Raw genomic sequence first — 16477 nt, forward strand, 5'->3', positions numbered from 1 at the left:
TTCACACAAAAACTTGTGCATGAATCTTGATAGCAGCATTATTCATGATGACCAATAAGTAGAAACAATTCAAATGTCTCTGAACTGATGAATGGATAAACATGGACTATTACTCAGCCATAAAAGGAAACACATACTGATACAGGCTGACAAGAAGAAACTTTGAAAATATTGCCCTAGGAGGAAAAAAAAAAAAAAAAACCCAGTCACAAAGCATCACATTTTTAAAAGATCCAGATTAGGCAAATCTATAGTGACAGAAAATAAATCAGTGATTGCCTATGAAGACACAGGGACGTGGGGGAAGTAGAAGGCAGTGGCTAAGAGCTGAGGATTTCTCTACAGCATAATGAAACGTTGTAAATGTGATTGTAGTGATGGATGCATAGCTCTGTATTCCAAAAACCACTGGATTTCTCTCTCTCTCTCTTTCTCTCTCTCTCTCTCTCTCTCTTTTGAGACAAGGTCTTCTCCTGTTACCTAGGTTGAAGTGCAGTGGCGCCATCTCAGCTCACTGTAATCTATGCATCCTAGGATCTGGCAATCCTCTGGCTTCAGGCCCCCAAATAGCTGGGACTACAGACATAAGCCCCCATACCTGGCTAATTTTTGTATGTTTCTAAAGATGGGGTTTTGCCATTTTGCCCAGACTAGTCTCCAACTCCTGAGCTCAAGCAATCAGCCTCCCAAAGTGCTAGCATTAAGGCATTAGCCACTGTGTCCTGCCTGAATTGCCTATTTTGATAGATAAATTGTATGGTATGTGAATTATACTGCAATAAAATTGTTACTAAAAAATGAAAATGGAGACTGGGCACAGGTTGCTCATGGCTGCCTATAATCCCAGCACATTGGGAAACTGAGGCAGAAAGAGCACTTGAGGCCAGGAGTTTGACATCATCCTAGGAAATATGGCAACATAACATAAACATCTCCACAACAACAACAAAAAATAGCTGGGCATGGTGGCAAACGTCTGTGGTCTCAGCTACTTGAGAAGCTTAAGTGGGAGGGTTACTTGAGCCTGGGAGGTCAAGGCTGAAGGCTGCAGTGGGTCATAATCGTGCCACGATACTCCAGCCCAAGTGACAGGGTGAGACCCTGTCTCAAAAAACAAAACAAAAACCATGAACAGACAAAAAATAGAGCTAATAAGCTAACATAAGGAAAGTTGCTGAAATGTGACAGATAAATAAAAATAAAGTAATGTGAGGTCTTTTATCTACTAAAAATAAACAAAAAAATAGCTGGTTAAATTATAATACCCTGTGTTGGAAAAGGTGCAATAAAATGGGCACTTTATTATACTATTACTGGCATTTGAATTTTATATAAGCCTTCCAGGGTAAAGGTTGGCAATTTTTTTTTTTTTTTTTTTTTTTTTAAATAACAGACAAGTGTCTCACCATACTGCCTTCTCCAACTCCCGGCCTCAAGCAGTCCTCCCATCTTGGCCTCCCAAAGTGCTGGGATTATAACTGTGAGATGCCCAAAAGCTTGGCAATTTACATCAAAGTAGTAAGAATGTCCATGCCCTGCTGACTCACAGTCATCTCATTTCTGGAGATACCTTTGGAGAAAATTCAACCTAAACAAAAGGTCATATGCACAAGCACAGTGAAATCTGGGAGCAATTTAAGATAGAGTGGTTACATGAAATAAGGAAGAGTTATGGGGAACTAAACAATCCTTAGTATTTACAGGCTCCTGGTAAGAAGTAAGCTAAATTTTTTTTTTTTTTTTTTTGAGACAAGGTCTCACTCTGTTGCCCAGGCTGGAGTGCAGTGGCCTGATTATGAGTCACTGCAGTCTTTGCCTTCCTGGACTCAGGTGATCCTCTCCCCTCAACCTCCCAAGTAGCTGAAACTACAGGCAGACACAACTACTCTAGGCGAGTTCTTGTTTTTTTTGTTTTTTTTTTTGTTTTTTGTAGAGACAGGGTCTCACTGTGTTGCCCAGGCTGCTCTCCAACACTTGTCCTCAAGCAATCCTCCTGCCTTGGCCTCTCAAAGTTCTGGGATTATGTTGTGAGCCACTGCACCCAGCCAGCTGCTACTTTATTATTATTACTGTTATTATAATCATTTCACTCAATTTAAAATTACTTGTCATTAATAATATCAGTCAAGTCTATAGAACAGTATGTGTCCTACCATATAACTATATTAATATAAACATATACGGTTGCCCCTCAGTATACAAAGAAGATTGTTTCCAGCCCCACTCCCTACCATCTCTGTGTATACACAAATCCTCTGGAACCCACATGTAGGAAAGTAAAAAAAAAAATTAGTTGGGCATAGTGGCAAGCACCTGTACTTCCAGCTGCTTGGGGCACTGAGGTGAAGGGATTGCTTGAGCTTGGAAGTTCGTGGCTGCAGTGAGCTGTGACAGCACCACTGCACTCCAGCCTGGAAAACACAGTGAAACCTTGTCTCAGAAACAAAAATGTTTTGGCCGGGCACAGTGGCTCATGCCTGTAATCCCAGCACTTTGGGAGGCCAAGGCTGGCCGACAATCTGAGGTCAGGAGTTTGAGACCAGCCGCGCCAATATGGAGAAACCCCTGTCTCTACTAAAAATACAAAATTAGCCAAGCGTGGTGGCACATGCCTATAATCCCAGCTACTCAGGAAGCTGAGGCAGGAGAATCGCTTGAACCTGGGAGGCGGAGGTTGCAGTGAGCCGAGATTGCGCCATTGCACTCCAGCCTGGGCAACAAGAGTGAAACTCTGTCTCAAAAAAAAAAAAAGAAAAAAAAGATTAGAAACTGTAATTGTAATGAGGTGTGTTGGGCAAAATTCCATACAAGCAAAGTACAGATTAATGAAGCAAATGGTGATAAAATAGAACAATTACCTTTCTGTGGTTTATGACAATGATGGCAAAAAATGCAAGACACAGAGAAAGAGAGTAAAGAAGAAATTAGGGAAGCATTCTACGTGTTTGAAAGGATGACACTGGCCATGTTCATGCAGTTCCTGTACAATATTGTTCAGTTGCCTTTGTTTGTAAGGAATGTATCCACTGAAAGTTCTTCTTGGTATAAAAGAATGAGTAGGCATGCATAGTCATACTAGAACTCACTCCTGTTTTTCTACCTTTATCTTCCTACTATCATCCCACAGTCTTATTTCAGAAAATTGAGCAAGTGTTAGGCATGGTGGTTCATACGTACCTGTAATCCTTGAGTTTTGGGAGGCAGAGGTGGAAGGATCGCTTGAAGTCTGAAGTTTGAGACCAGGATAGGCACCAAAGTGAGACCTCATTCATGTCTACCAAAAAAAAAAAAAAAATTAACCAGGCACAGTGGTGTATAGCTGCAGGCCCAGCTACTCAGGAGGCTGATGGGGGAGGATCCTGAGCACAGGAGTTCAAGGCTGCAGTGAGCTGTGATAGCACTACTGCACTCCAGCCTGGGTGACAGAATGAGACCCCATCTCCTGAAATAACAACAAAAAAAAAAAAAAAGAAAGAAAAAAGAAAATTGAATGAGTAGCAAATTGTAGGTGGTTTTCTCTGAATATTTCTAAACTACTGGTTCTCAAACTTTTGGGGTGGACCCTCCCCTTTACATTTTTTAACTTTATTGAAGGTCTCTAAGACTTTTTGTTCATATCAATTATTCTATTAAAATTAGAAATTAAAACAAAAATTTTAAAATACATATTTTTAATTACATAATTATAATAAAACCATTACATATTGCTATAAATAATACGTTTTAAATAACTGTATTTTCAAAATTCAAAAAAGTGAGAAAAGTGGACTTGTTTTACATTGTTGCATTTCTCTTGAATGTCTGGCATAATAAAAAACAAGTGGGTTCTCATATCAGGATTTAATCTGTGGTTTCCACACCTCATGTAGGAAAATTCCACCAAACACTTGTAAAAGAACAAGGGTGAAAGAGGCAGATAATGACTTAGTATTTTTATCAAAATCATTTTTACCTCGTGGGTCTCCTTTGATCACGTTTTGAAGACCGCTGACCTAAAAAACCCTTAGACACATATGAACTGAGATGGAATTGGTCATGTGAAAGAACTTCTCTAGGTTATGCCTTTTTAAAAATAGTCTTCAGCTGGGCACAGTGGCTAACACCTGTAATCCCAGCACAATTTTTGTAGAGACACGATCCTGCCTAGATCAAGCAAAGAGTGCAAAACCAGACTAGGCAACATGGAAAAATCCCTCCTATACAAATAATTTTAAAAATTAGCCAGGCATTATGAAGCACCATCTGCAGCCCCAGCTACTTAGGACACTGAAGTGGGAGGATTACTTAAGCCTGAGAGGTTGAGGCTGCAGTGAACTGTGATTGCAGCCACTGCACTCCAGCCTGGGAGACAGAGTAATACCTTGGCCCACCCCAACCCCACCAAAAAATGGTTTTCTTTAAGAACAGTCAGTTTGTTGTTGAACTGTGAAGTTTTAATTCTGCCTGGATTATGAAGAGTCAACAATATATACTTAAAGGTGTGCTACTGCCCAGTAAATGGGCTGATCATCCAGGTACTCACAGTATTCCTTGTGCTACAGGTCCTACCCCCAGGAACTTTGTCTTCTATTATCACTTGCTTTTTGAGCTTTATTTCACTCTTTTTTTTTTTTTTTTTTTTTTTTTTGAGACGGAGTCTCGCTGTGTCTCCCAGGCTGGAGTGCAGTGGCGTGATCTCGGCTCACTGCAAGCTCCGCCTCCCGGGTTCACGCCATTCTCCCGCCTCAGCCTCCCAAGTAGCTGAGACTACAGGCGCCCGCCACCACGCCCGGCTAGTTTTTTTGTATTTTTAGTAGAGACGGGGTTTCACCATGTTAGCCAGGATAGTCTCGATCTCCTGACCTCGTGATCCACCCGCCTCGGCCTCCCAAAGTGCTGGGATTACAGGCTTGAGCCACCGCGCCTGGCCTATTTCACTCTTTTAAAAAATCTGCTTATGGCACTATACACCTCAAACAAGTTATATATTTATTTTCCAATTTAAAATTTAGAACCAAGGCTGGGCACCGTGGCCCATGCCTGTAATCTCAGCATTTTGGGAGGCCAAGCAGAAGGATCACTTGAGCCCAGGAGTGGAAGGCCAGCCTAGGCAACATGAGACAATCACGCCTCCACAAAATTAAAAACAGTATTAGCCAGGCATGGTGGTGCATGCCTGTAGTCCCAGCTATTTGTGGGACTGAGGTGGGAGGATTTCTTGAGCCTGGGAGGTTGAGACGGCAGTGAGCTATGATCGTGCAACTGCACTCCAGCCTGGGCGACAGAGCAAGATCACACCTAAAAAAAATTGCAACTAGTTTTGTAAGAAAAATGCCATATCATCTTTCAAAGTGACTCTACCTTTTTGCATTCCTATGAGCAAAGAATGAGAGTTCCTGTGGTTTCACATCATCGCTAGCATTTAGTGTTGTGTTTTGAAGTTGAGTCATTTGAATAGGAATGTAGTGGTATCTCCCTCTTGTTTTAATTTGCAGTTCCCTAGTGACACATGTTGGGGAGTATATTTTCGTATGCTATTCGCCATCTGTGTATCTTCCTTGGTGAGGTGTCTGTTCAGATTTTTTGCCCATTTTAAAATCAGTTTGTTTGTTTTCTTTTGCCTTTTTTTTTGTTTGTTTTTGTTTTTAGACAGGGCTTGGTTCTGTTGCCCAGGGTGGAAAGCAGTGGTATAATCATAGCTCACGGCAGCCTCGAACTTGTGGGTTCAAGTGATCCTCCCCCCTCAGCCTCTGGATTAGCTGGGACTACAGGTGCCACCATACTGGGCTAATTTCTAAATATTTTGCAGAGATGAAATCTCACTTTGTTGCCCAGGCTAGTAGTGTCAAACTCTTGGCTCAAGCCATCCTCTTGCCTCGGCCTTTCGAAATTCTGGGATTATAGGCACCTTGCCCCATTTTGATAGTTAGTTTTGTTTGTTTGTTTGTTGTTGTTGTTGTTGTTTCTGAGACAGGGTCTCTTTCTGTCACTCAGGCTGAAGTGCAGCAGTGCAATATCAGCTCACTGCAACCTCTGCCTCCCAGGCTCAGGTGATCCTCTCACCTCAGTCTCCTGAGTACCTGGAACTATAGGCATGAGTCACAACTCTAGGCTACTTATTATAATTTTTAAAAAATTTTTAGTAGACATGGCCTTATTATATTACTACCCAGAATGGTCTTGAACTTCTGGTTCAAGTGATCCCCCCACCTCAGCCTCTCTTAGTGCAGGATTTAAAGGTGTGAGCTACCTTGCCTAGCCTAGAAGTTTTTAATTTTAATGAAGTCCCATCTACTAATTTTTCTTTCGTGAGTCATGCTTTTGCTGTTGTATGTAAAAAGTCAACGCCAAACCCAAGATTCTTCTCCTATGTTATCTTCTAGGAGTTTTCTGGTTTTTCCAGAGGTTCAGGGAGAAGAAGGAAAAGGTGAATAGGCAGAGCACAGGGATGTTTTAGGAAAATGAAACTATTCCCTGTGATACAGTAATGATGGACACATGTTATTTTACATTAGTCAAAACACATGGAATATACATCACAAAGAGTGATGCACTGTTAGTAATAATGTATCAGTATAGGTTTATCAGCTGTAACAAATGAACCACACCAATACAAGGTATAAACATAGGAGAAACAGTTGGGGGAAGTGGTCTGTGGAAACTCTGTATGTTTTTATTAATATTTCTGTGAACCTGAAACTGCTCTACAAAATAAATCTATTACTTTTTTTAAAAACTGAGCTTTATTTTAGATTCAGAGGGCATATATGGGCTTGTTTGTTGCACGGGTAAATTGCATAATGGTGGTGACTAAGCTTCTAGTATACCCATTACCCAAATAGTGAACACTGTAGCCAAGAGGTAGTTTTTCAACCCTTGCTCCTCTCACACCTTCCCCCTGTTGGAGTCCCCAGAATCTCGTTTTGATCTTCTGCAGCCTTTAGGAGCTGCAAAAGGAAAGAAAACAGATTATCTCCTAGAGCCTCCAGAAGGAGACCCAGCTTCACAAACACCTTGATTTAAGCCCAGCGAGACCCATGTTGGATTTCTGATCTCCAGCATTGTAACATAATAAATTGGGTGTGATCTGATATCCCTAAATTTCATGGTCATTTGTTACAGCCACCATCAAAAATTAACGCAGTCACATATTCATTCAATAAATACATAATGAGTCCTACTCTGTGTCAGGTACTCTGTAGGCATTGTGGATACAGCAGTGAACAAAACTGGCTCCCATGTTACCAAACATTGTAGAGTTCACTGAACTGATTAAAGGCTGGGTGCAGTGATTCATACCTGTAATTCCAGCACTATAAGACACTGAGGTGGGAGGATCACATAACATCAGAAGTTTGAGACCAGCCTGGGCAGCACTGCAAGACCCTAACTCTACAAAGAAAAAAAAAAGAACTGAAGAAGAAATCAGGCAGGTTCTACCAGTACAGACAGAATGATCATTCTTGGGTAGAATAGAATAGTACCATCTTCTTTTCTTTTCTTCTCTTATCTTTTCCTTTCATTTCTTTGACCAGCAGCAAAAACTTAACTAGGATACTTCCTGCTCTATGAAATAAAACACAGGAGCACCCACAAAGATTAAATGAAGTAGGAACTGGAGAGTGACTCCTCATTTCCGAGTTGTTTAATTTCAATGACTTTTGTTCAATTTTGACTTAACTATTATCTTAAGTAAAACAAGTCAGCCACAGAAAACAAATACTGCCTGTTCTCATTTATAAGTGACTCAGTAGTATTTAATCCTATATATGTGATAAACATATATATATATGTGTGTGTGTGTGTGTATCTATATAATCAGTTTCTTTACTTGTTGATTGATAGGCATTTGGGCTGGTTCCATGTTTTTGCAATTGAGAATTGTGCTGTTATAAATATACGTGTGCAAGTATCTTTTTTTTTTTATAATAACTTACTTTCCTCTGGGTAGATACCCAGTAGTGAGACTGTTGGATCAAATGGTAGTTCTACTTTTAGTTCTTTAAGGAATCTCCACACTGTTTTCCATAGTGGTTTTAATAGTTTGCATCCTCACCAGCAGTGTGAAACTGTTTTTCTTTTCATCACATCAATGCCAATTTTGATTTTTTGATAATGGTCATTCTTGCAGGAGTAGGTGGTATTGTATTGCGGTTTTGATTTTCATTTTCCTTGATCATTAGTGATGTTAAGCATTTTTTTCACATGTTTATTGGCCATTTGTAGATCTTCTTTTGAGAATTGTCTATTCATCTCCTTAATCCACTTTTTGATGGAATTGTTTGTTTGTTTTCTTGATGATTTGTTTGACTTCCTCGTAGATTCTGGATATTAGTCCTGTGTCAGATACACAGATTGTGAAGGCTTTCTCCCAGTCTGGGTTGTCTGTTTACTCTGCTGATTGTTTATTTTGCTGTGTAGAAGCTTTTTAGTGTAGTTATTTCAATTTTTTGTCTACATTATGATATAATCACGATTATTTTGCTTACTCAGTTGGTGATAAATATTTGGGTGGTTTACATTTCTTGGCAATCATAAAGAAAGCTGCTATGAATATTTGGGTGCAAGTCTTTATCAGGACATATGTTTTCTTTTCTTCTGGGTAATACCTCAAATTGGTAGGGCTGGATCCTCTAGCAGGTTTAGGTTTAACTTTTTGAGAAACCAACAAACCAGTTTTCAAAGCAATCCTTCCATGTTACATTACTGCCAGCAGGGAGTGAAAGTTCTAGTTGTTGTACATCTTCATCAACATTTGGTAGAGAGGATGGTCAGTATTTCAGTGTTTTGAAATACTGTTTCTTCCTTCCTTCCTTTCCTCCTTCCTTCCTTCCTTCCTTTCTTCTTTCATTCTTTCTTTTTCTTTCTTCTTTCTTTCTTTTTTCTTTCTTTTTTTGCAGTTTTAAAATTGGGGTAGAATTCGCATAACATAAACTTTACCATTTTAAAGTGTACAGGTCAATAGTGTTTAGTATATTTGCAAGCTGTGCAACTATCACCACTAATTCCAGAATGTATTTCTCACCACATACCTTGTGTCTGTTAGCAGTCACTCCTTTCAGTTTTTCTAAGCCAGACGAATTATTCGTAACACTCCAGGGTTGGGCACAATGGCTCATGGCTGTAATTCCAGCATTTTGGGAGGCCAAAGTGGGAGTCTTCCATGAAGCTAGGAGTTCAAGAGCAGCCTGGGCAACATGGAAAGATCCCATCTCTACAAAAAATAGAAAAGAAATTAGCTGAGTGTGGTGACGTGCACCTGTAGTCCCAGCCAGCTGGGAGGCTGAGGTGGGAGGATAGCTGGATCTTGGGAGAGGTTGAGGCTGCAGTGAGCCATGATCATGTCCCAGCACATTAGTCTTGGCAACAGAGTGAGAGATCCTGTCTCAAAACAAAAATCTCTATATATATAATGTCATGTATACATCAGCAGAGTCTTATCTGTGTATTCTATCTTAACTAGAGAATGGTATGCTTCTATGTTTCTCTCATTGACAAAAATAAGAACTTTTTCATTAAAGGAAGGAAGGTGCAGGTGGAAGAAAGGATGAAAAGCTGTGAGATTATTATCATTCGTATTTCTCTTCTTTACAGGACAAAACAAAGTACGGTCTTTGATGACCAACACAGTGCTTATTCTTGTATGACTCAGAGCTGCAAAACCTTGTTCAATCCCCAGTTATCCTATATGTAAAGCCTTTGGAAATATTAGTTGTATTTGAAATGTTGAAAAAGTTAAATCTAATCCTTTTTTTGTACATAGGTGGTCGCGTAACGGTAACAGATGCTGACATGTCAATAATATCTTTAGGTGGAAGGTAAAATCTAATTTCGTTACTGCTGTTTAACTACCTTCCTTCAAAATGTTTTGGTTTTTAAAGTATTGAGATTTATGTACCCTAGAACATAAAGTACAATAATAATAAAAAAGGCCTTATGTCACATATTTCAAAGTTTAATAGGCAAGAAAATCATTTGGAGTTGTTACGAACATGCCCTCTTTGACTTGGTATTTTTGAATAAGAGTGTTCTTAGGTAAACCCTGGGGGATTGGCGACACTGTGAATTGGAAAGCCTTAGAGCGGGGTTTGTAAGTTAACACACACTTCTAGTATTTTGTTGTACTTTTGTCCACAAAAGATAGATTGGAATTAAAGTACCAAATCCAGCTGACACGTGTTATTCATGTAAGAAATAAACATTTCAGTTTTCAGTTGAGTCAGTTTTGCACTCACCTTGGTCAAGTGAGTGATGTTACACTTTGAGGTCCAGAGTATTCAAATGCTGTGGGAGTGGCTGTCACCAGCTCATGGCTTGATCAGGGTTTACTTCTACTTGTAACTGTGTCCCCAGCAGAGTAAAATCTGAACCCACAAAAGATCCTGGTACGTACTAGTGCTTTTAGAACTGATTGTGAATTTAAGGAAAACTTTTTCTTAGTTTAGAGCGTTATATTTTGACTCAATTATTGTTTTAATGAAAAACATGCAGTTGCTATAAATGTATTGCAACTGTGACACTGTTTTCAGAATTTTCTTGGAATCTGTCCTGAAAAAAATGATTTGTTTCATACTGAATAGGAGCTGGGAAAAGCAGCTCCAATGAGAGGTTTGGTAATGGATTTTAGCTGGTGAGGAAATGAAATGTTTGGTTTTGGAAAGAGAGAATGAAGTGGGTGCTGTCTATGAGTGCCTGCTGTGGGGTAGTGGAATTGACGGAAAGAAAGGGAAGACAGGTAGGATTGTCAAAACAATCTCTTCAGGGAAAGCCTTCTATTTTGGTGGGTGGGGGACGTCACTGGCATAAAGGAGTACGGGAGGAAGGAGATGTAATTTTAACGGTAATGGATGGGGTACCAGAGAATTGGATAGGCTTGGTCAGATATTGGATGAGACAATTTTTTGATTAATTTGAATGTTTTCATAGCCTTGAGAAAGCTGAAGATTGAGGACGTATTAGCAGTGGGGTTTTGAGAGGGCCCTGAGAAAGGTGCTTTAAGAAGGGTTTCTAAAAGAGCAGTTGAGGCAAGCAAGAGTGGCCAAATTGGTTTGAGTAGACATAGGATCCCAAATAGGGAGCCTGACAGATTTTGCTTGGTCCTGGAGTAGTTGGTGTCCGGAAGCTGTAAGTCTGAGCTAAGCTATGATCCTTTGTAGGACAGTATGGCCAGATTTAATGGATTGAGGAGGAAAGGATCCTTGGAAGTGGATCTGTGGAGTAGGTAAGGTGTAAATTCATACTGGAACTGGTCCAAGTGGTTAGAAGGGTTGGAACAGCAGTGGAACCTTGGGTTTGGGCCAACATACAAATCCAGCAATTGGAGCACAAGGATAATTTTGTTTGCCTTAATAGTTGGTGAGTGACACTGACATGAGGCACCCACCTATCAGGTTGAAGAGGTTCCTGCAAAAAGAATAAACAAAAGGAGAAGAAAGATTTGGGTTGGGGTGAAATCCTGAAATGTGCCTTGTAGCCAAAGTTCTTGTATTAGGTTGAGAAATAAGCTGGGGTGTTCATAGGGGCTGGAAGTGGGTACCAGTTGAGGCCCTGGACAAGATGGGAAGGAAAAGATTGGAAGTTAAAAAATGACAATGTCATGTGCAGGCAGTTTTCAGAGATTCTGGGACTGTGGTTAGGCAGAGTGATGTTGTGCCTGTGAGGGATGAAAGATACTTAGGTAGAAATGTGGGGGGTGTGGAGGGATGGGGATGAGATGCCTTTTAAGATTAGGAGTGCCACATCTCATGTGTTAGGCTCTTAACTTTGGCTGCTATGGGTGTGGTTAGTATCATCTGATAAGGCCCCTTCCATTTAGGGTAATGGGGTGGAGATTCATCCACCCATACCCAGTCTCTGAGTTGGAGGGTAAGGTTGTGAGCTGGGTGTCAGGGTTTGGTTGGGGGAGAAATGCATCAGCGTATTCTCTGAGGAGAATGCCCCTGAGATGTAGGGTGGGTCAGACTTCATCAGTGAGGGAAGTTGTAGTTTGTGGGAAACTATGTAGGGTGAAAGGCCGCCCATACATGAGTTCGAAGGGGTTTAGGTTTATTGGCTGACAGGGAAGGGCTTTCAACCTTATGAGCTCACTGGGTGGGAGCATGGGCCAGGGATCTTAACCTTCAGGGCAAGTTTAGTTAGTTGTTTTAAAAGACCACTGGCTCCCTGTACCATGTCCAAAGATTGGAAGCAATAAGGGATGTGGAGGATCCATTTGATGTTTAAGGCCTTGGAGACCTGTCGAGTTACATTTGAGATAAAGGCAGGGCCACGATCAGACTGCATGGTTGTGGGCAGTCCAAACCTTGGGATAATTTGTCGTAGGAAGATTGAGGTAACCTCTTTTGCCCTCTTGGTGGTGGTGGAAAAGACCTCGATCTGCCTGTTGAAAGTGATCAACAGGGGTGAGGATATAGTCATGTTTCTTGAGAGGCAGCATATGAATGAAATCAATTTTCCAATTTTGTAGTGGCCTCTGAACACTGGAGGGTGCCCTTTAGCTTGATTTCTGGGCTAAGTGGGTGGTCTGAGTGCTCCCTGGAAAGAAACTTGGTTGCAGATCATATGGGCCTGAGTGAGTTAAGGGTGGTGGCCATGGCAGGAGACTGCAGGTGAGGTTATAAAAGCTGAAGGAGAGGATGATAGCTGGTGTGAAAGAGGCTGTGAATGTGAGTATGGATTTTTTCTGGGACATGGGCAAGAGAAGCTTATTGTCTAGAAAGAACCAGCCCTCCTTGTTTGTGGCCCCAGCCACAGAAAGATTGAGGCTTTCTTCTGGTGAGTATGAGGGCTGTTGAGCTGGGAAACAGGTAGTAGGGGTTGGGGCTTAAGGGCTGTTGTTTAGCTGCAGAACCAGCTAGTGCGTTTCCTTCTGATAATAGGTTTGTCGAGAGCCTGGTAAGAGGTGCAAGATTGACAAAGGGAAGGTCAGGAGCGGAGGTAAGTGAAAGTTTGAATATAGGAAACCTTGGTCCACTTCCCATTGCAGCAGATAAAATTTTCAAGATTTCGTTGAATTTGAAAGTCAAAGATTTCATTTTAAGGCCATTGAGTACCATTGTGCAGTCGCTACTGGGGCCAAGCCATGTTATAAAAGAAAATGTAACGTTTGGGCTTAATGTGAGGGCTGATACCTAGAGTGTGGAGGTTGCAAGGGAGACAGCCAAATGATGTGTCATGGGGAATGTTCTTCAGGTGGATTTTGAGGCTTCACTGCAATGCTAGCTTCCTGTTGCTGGTGCAAGAAATATTTATTTATTTATTTTGAGACAGTCTTGCTCTGTCACCCAGGCTGGAGTACAATGGTGCGATCTCAGCTCACTGCAAGCTCCGCCTTGTGGGTTCACGCCATTCTCCTGCCTCAGCCTCCCGAGTTCCTGAGTAGCTGGGACTACAGGCACCCGCCACCATGCCCGGCTGTTTTGTATTTTTAGTAGACGCGTGGTTTCACTGTGTTAGCCAGGATGGTCTCAATCTCCTGACCTAGTGATCTGCCCGCCTTGGCCTCCCAAAGTGCTGGGATTATAGGCGTGAGCCACACACTTAGTGTCTTTAAACAACATATATGTATTCTCTTATAGTTCTGGAAGCCAGAATTCTAAATTCCCTTCCACTGAGTCAAGGTGGGAGCAGGGCAAGTGGCTTCAGAGACTCTGTGGGAGAATCCATTTCCTGGCTCTAGAGGCAGCCTCCGATCCTCGACTTTTGATGCCCTCCTTGAATGACTCCAATTCTTGCTTCCATCACTACACCTCCCACCACTCTCTCATCACCTGCTCTGCTCTTACAAGGATCCGAGTGAGGACATCAACTTGCCACCTAAACAAGCTGGGATAATCTTTCCTGCCAAAGGTCCTTAACTTCCTTACATCTGCAAAGCTTCTTTTACCATATAAGGTAATGTTCACAGGTTCCTGGATCAGAATATGGGCATAGTGGGAGGCCACTTATAAGCCTAGTACCGCTAGGCTGCAAAATACTGCAAGTAGGCTGCAAAACCATTACACCCTTCTCGCGTTTTAATGATTGGGAGAAAAGCAGTTGGGACTTTTTGCTTTGGGGTCCTTCTTAACTTTGCATTTTTAGGGTCTAGGGTCCCTCTTAAACTTGTATTTTTAAGGTCTAACCCTCATCAATCCCCTCCTCCAACCAGAGACACCCACTGCAGTGTTTCCTTGAAAGTCTGATGACATGTCTATATCTAAGTTCTGATGAGAGGCACAGGGCCAGCCAACAGCCCCCATGACAGTCCCCTCAGCCAGAGGGTGCCCACCTAGGCCACACCTGGTGACTGAAACAAGCCCATGGCTGGGAAGGAACATACAGATGGGTCTGGGGCCTGGTGAGGGCACCATGGAGGCCATGGGGTGAGCGAGGTCTGCTAGGACAGTGCAGGTCTGTGGAGCTGAGGTGAGGCTGTAGAGCCTGGCCTAGTGCCACAGGAGCCAGAGGAAGAAACTGGGGGCTATCGTCCCAGTCCACAGAGATGCTGGAGACTGTGGCACCAGGAGTGGCCCTGAGGCTGTGGAGAGAGCATCTCTACCCCATAGCACCTGGGGATGACGGTGAGGTCCTCACCTGACAAATGCAGCTTCCAAGTCCCAGATGTTGGGCTTTTTCTTTGTACTCAGAGACTAGTGGGGGCAGTGACAGGAAGCCAGGGAACATCTCTTGCTACCTCCTCCATGCTCTGTATCCAAAGACTGAGGGAGGTGGAGCTGGCTGGGAGGTCGGGCACTTCATCCACCTGCTCTTTGGTACTGGTCATCTAGAGGTGGGTGCAGAGGTGGTCCAACCATTTCCGCTGTTCACGTCACTGTAGGTGCACCGGGTTCTTCCTCAGCATCGGGATGATCTGCTTCACCTCCAGTCGCACAGCCTCCAGGCACTGGGAGTGGTCCTCCTGCAGGATGTTCAGCTTCGTCTTGGCCAGGTGTGGAGGCATACGTCCAGCTTGGTCCAGGGCATCCACCGGGTCCCTCGTCGTAGCAGTAAGGTGATGACAGAGTCATGGGTGGTGCAGGCCACAATCTGGTCATTACCATTGCAAGAGGCAAAGTGTAGAGCTGTGTGGCCCTTGTCATTTGCACAGGGATCCGTGCCATTTTCCAGCAGCTGCCACACTTTTTCCTCGTCGTTGGCACTGGCAGCATTGGCATTGTCTCCCTCATTCTTTTCAGAGCTGCACCTCTTTGCTCATGGGCCCGAGCCAGCAGTGGGGCCTGGCAGTGAGCCTCAGCCGCCAGCAGGGATCTTGCAGCACAGCTCTTGGTGCAGCTCTGCATCCTACTGCCACCAGTCGTGCGGTGGTGCAATGGGGACTGGGCCCCAGGGGCCTCCTGGCCTGGGAGGCCCGTGCAGCTGCCCAGTGCAGACCCGAGGTCAGTGAAGGAGAAGCCGCCCCAGGTGCCCTTCAGCTTTTTTTGTTTGTTTGTTTGTTTGTTTTTTGTTTTGAGGCAGGATCTTGCTTTGTCACCCAGGCTGGAGTGCAGTGGCACCATCTAGGCTCACTGTAAGCTCCGCCTTCTGGGTTCACACCATTCTCCTGCCTCAGCCTCCCGAGTAGCTGGGACTACAGGCACCTGCCACCATGGTCAGCTAATATTTTGTATTTTAGTAGAGACAGAGTTTCACCGTGTTAGCCAGGATGGTCTCGATCTCCTGGCCTCTTGATCTGCCTGCCTCGGCCTCCCAAAGTACTGGGATTACAGGTGTGAGTCACCATGCCTGACCCAGCCTCCTTTTCTTTAAATTTTGGGATAACACAGAACTCAGCAAGACTTTGACAGTATGGATGATTACATCCTATTTACAATATTATTGTTTTCCTCTATCTACTTATTTACTGAGAAAAAAAAAGTGTCAGCGTAATCGTGGAAGCAACCTAATGAATAAACTACACCTTGATTATAAGAAAAAATGAAAATTGGTTCATCCTTCTTGAATACAGAGTTTTAAAAATTCTTAAGAAAATTATGGCTTATTGAGTACACCGCAATCCTTTTCTGTTACAAAAACAAAGACAAATGACTGCTTTGGGGTTATTTCCCCCAAATAGCTTCCATGTGTTTTTCCATCTGGTACATTGAAAAACTTCTTTTAACGCCTAAGCCCTCAGGAGAATTTCACAGCCGCTTTGTAAATCCTGGAAGTTCAGGAAACTGCCAACACATGCTGACCATGCTAAGTCCCAGTCTCCTTGGAAAGGAGTCTTCATAGTAGTGGACTCTCGCTTGAGGAAGTCTCACATGGCAGAAAACCAAGCGACTGTAACACAGGGTCTAGTTGTACGGTGATGTGCCTCGCTCACTGTTCTTGGGGTTCATTTTCCTCAGCTGAGCACACACAGAATTGTGGCTTTGTTTGAACAGAGTTCTTTTGGGTCATATGTACCTATGTTGGAGCCATTTGACTCCCTTCATTGTTGGTGGTCTCCAAGCCTAAGAAGAATATTGTAGGCCAGGCATGGCGGCTCATGCCTGCAACCCCAGCACTTTGGGAG

General features: G+C 42.9%; 1 long non-coding RNA gene and 1 pseudogene across 15 annotated transcripts in view; both read right to left on the reverse strand.

Annotated features, from left to right (window-relative positions):
- LOC139356355 (uncharacterized) overlaps positions 1–16477 on the reverse strand; it is a 55539-nt gene that overhangs the window by 17546 nt on the left and 21516 nt on the right. For 5 of the 15 annotated variants that reach the window (XR_011608117.1, XR_011608115.1, XR_011608108.1 and 2 more), the window contains 3 exons: positions 9012–9193; positions 7279–7371; positions 3178–3274 (listed from right to left, as the gene is read on the reverse strand). The exons of 2 other annotated variants lie outside the window; for them this stretch is intronic. This is a non-coding gene — a long non-coding RNA (uncharacterized lncRNA). Of the gene's footprint in view, positions 1–1406; positions 1589–3177; positions 3275–7278; positions 7393–9011; positions 9194–16477 lie in introns of all 15 variants that reach the window. 8 more of the 15 variants (XR_011608110.1, XR_011608114.1, XR_011608112.1 and 5 more) reach the window with 5 other exon arrangements.
- LOC139356269 (ankyrin repeat domain-containing protein 54 pseudogene) lies at positions 14603–16157 on the reverse strand (annotated as a pseudogene).

The sequence above is a fragment of the Macaca nemestrina genome, chromosome 9 (genome assembly GCF_043159975.1).
Source record: "Macaca nemestrina isolate mMacNem1 chromosome 9, mMacNem.hap1, whole genome shotgun sequence".
Taxonomy (NCBI): Eukaryota; Metazoa; Chordata; class Mammalia; order Primates; family Cercopithecidae; genus Macaca; species Macaca nemestrina.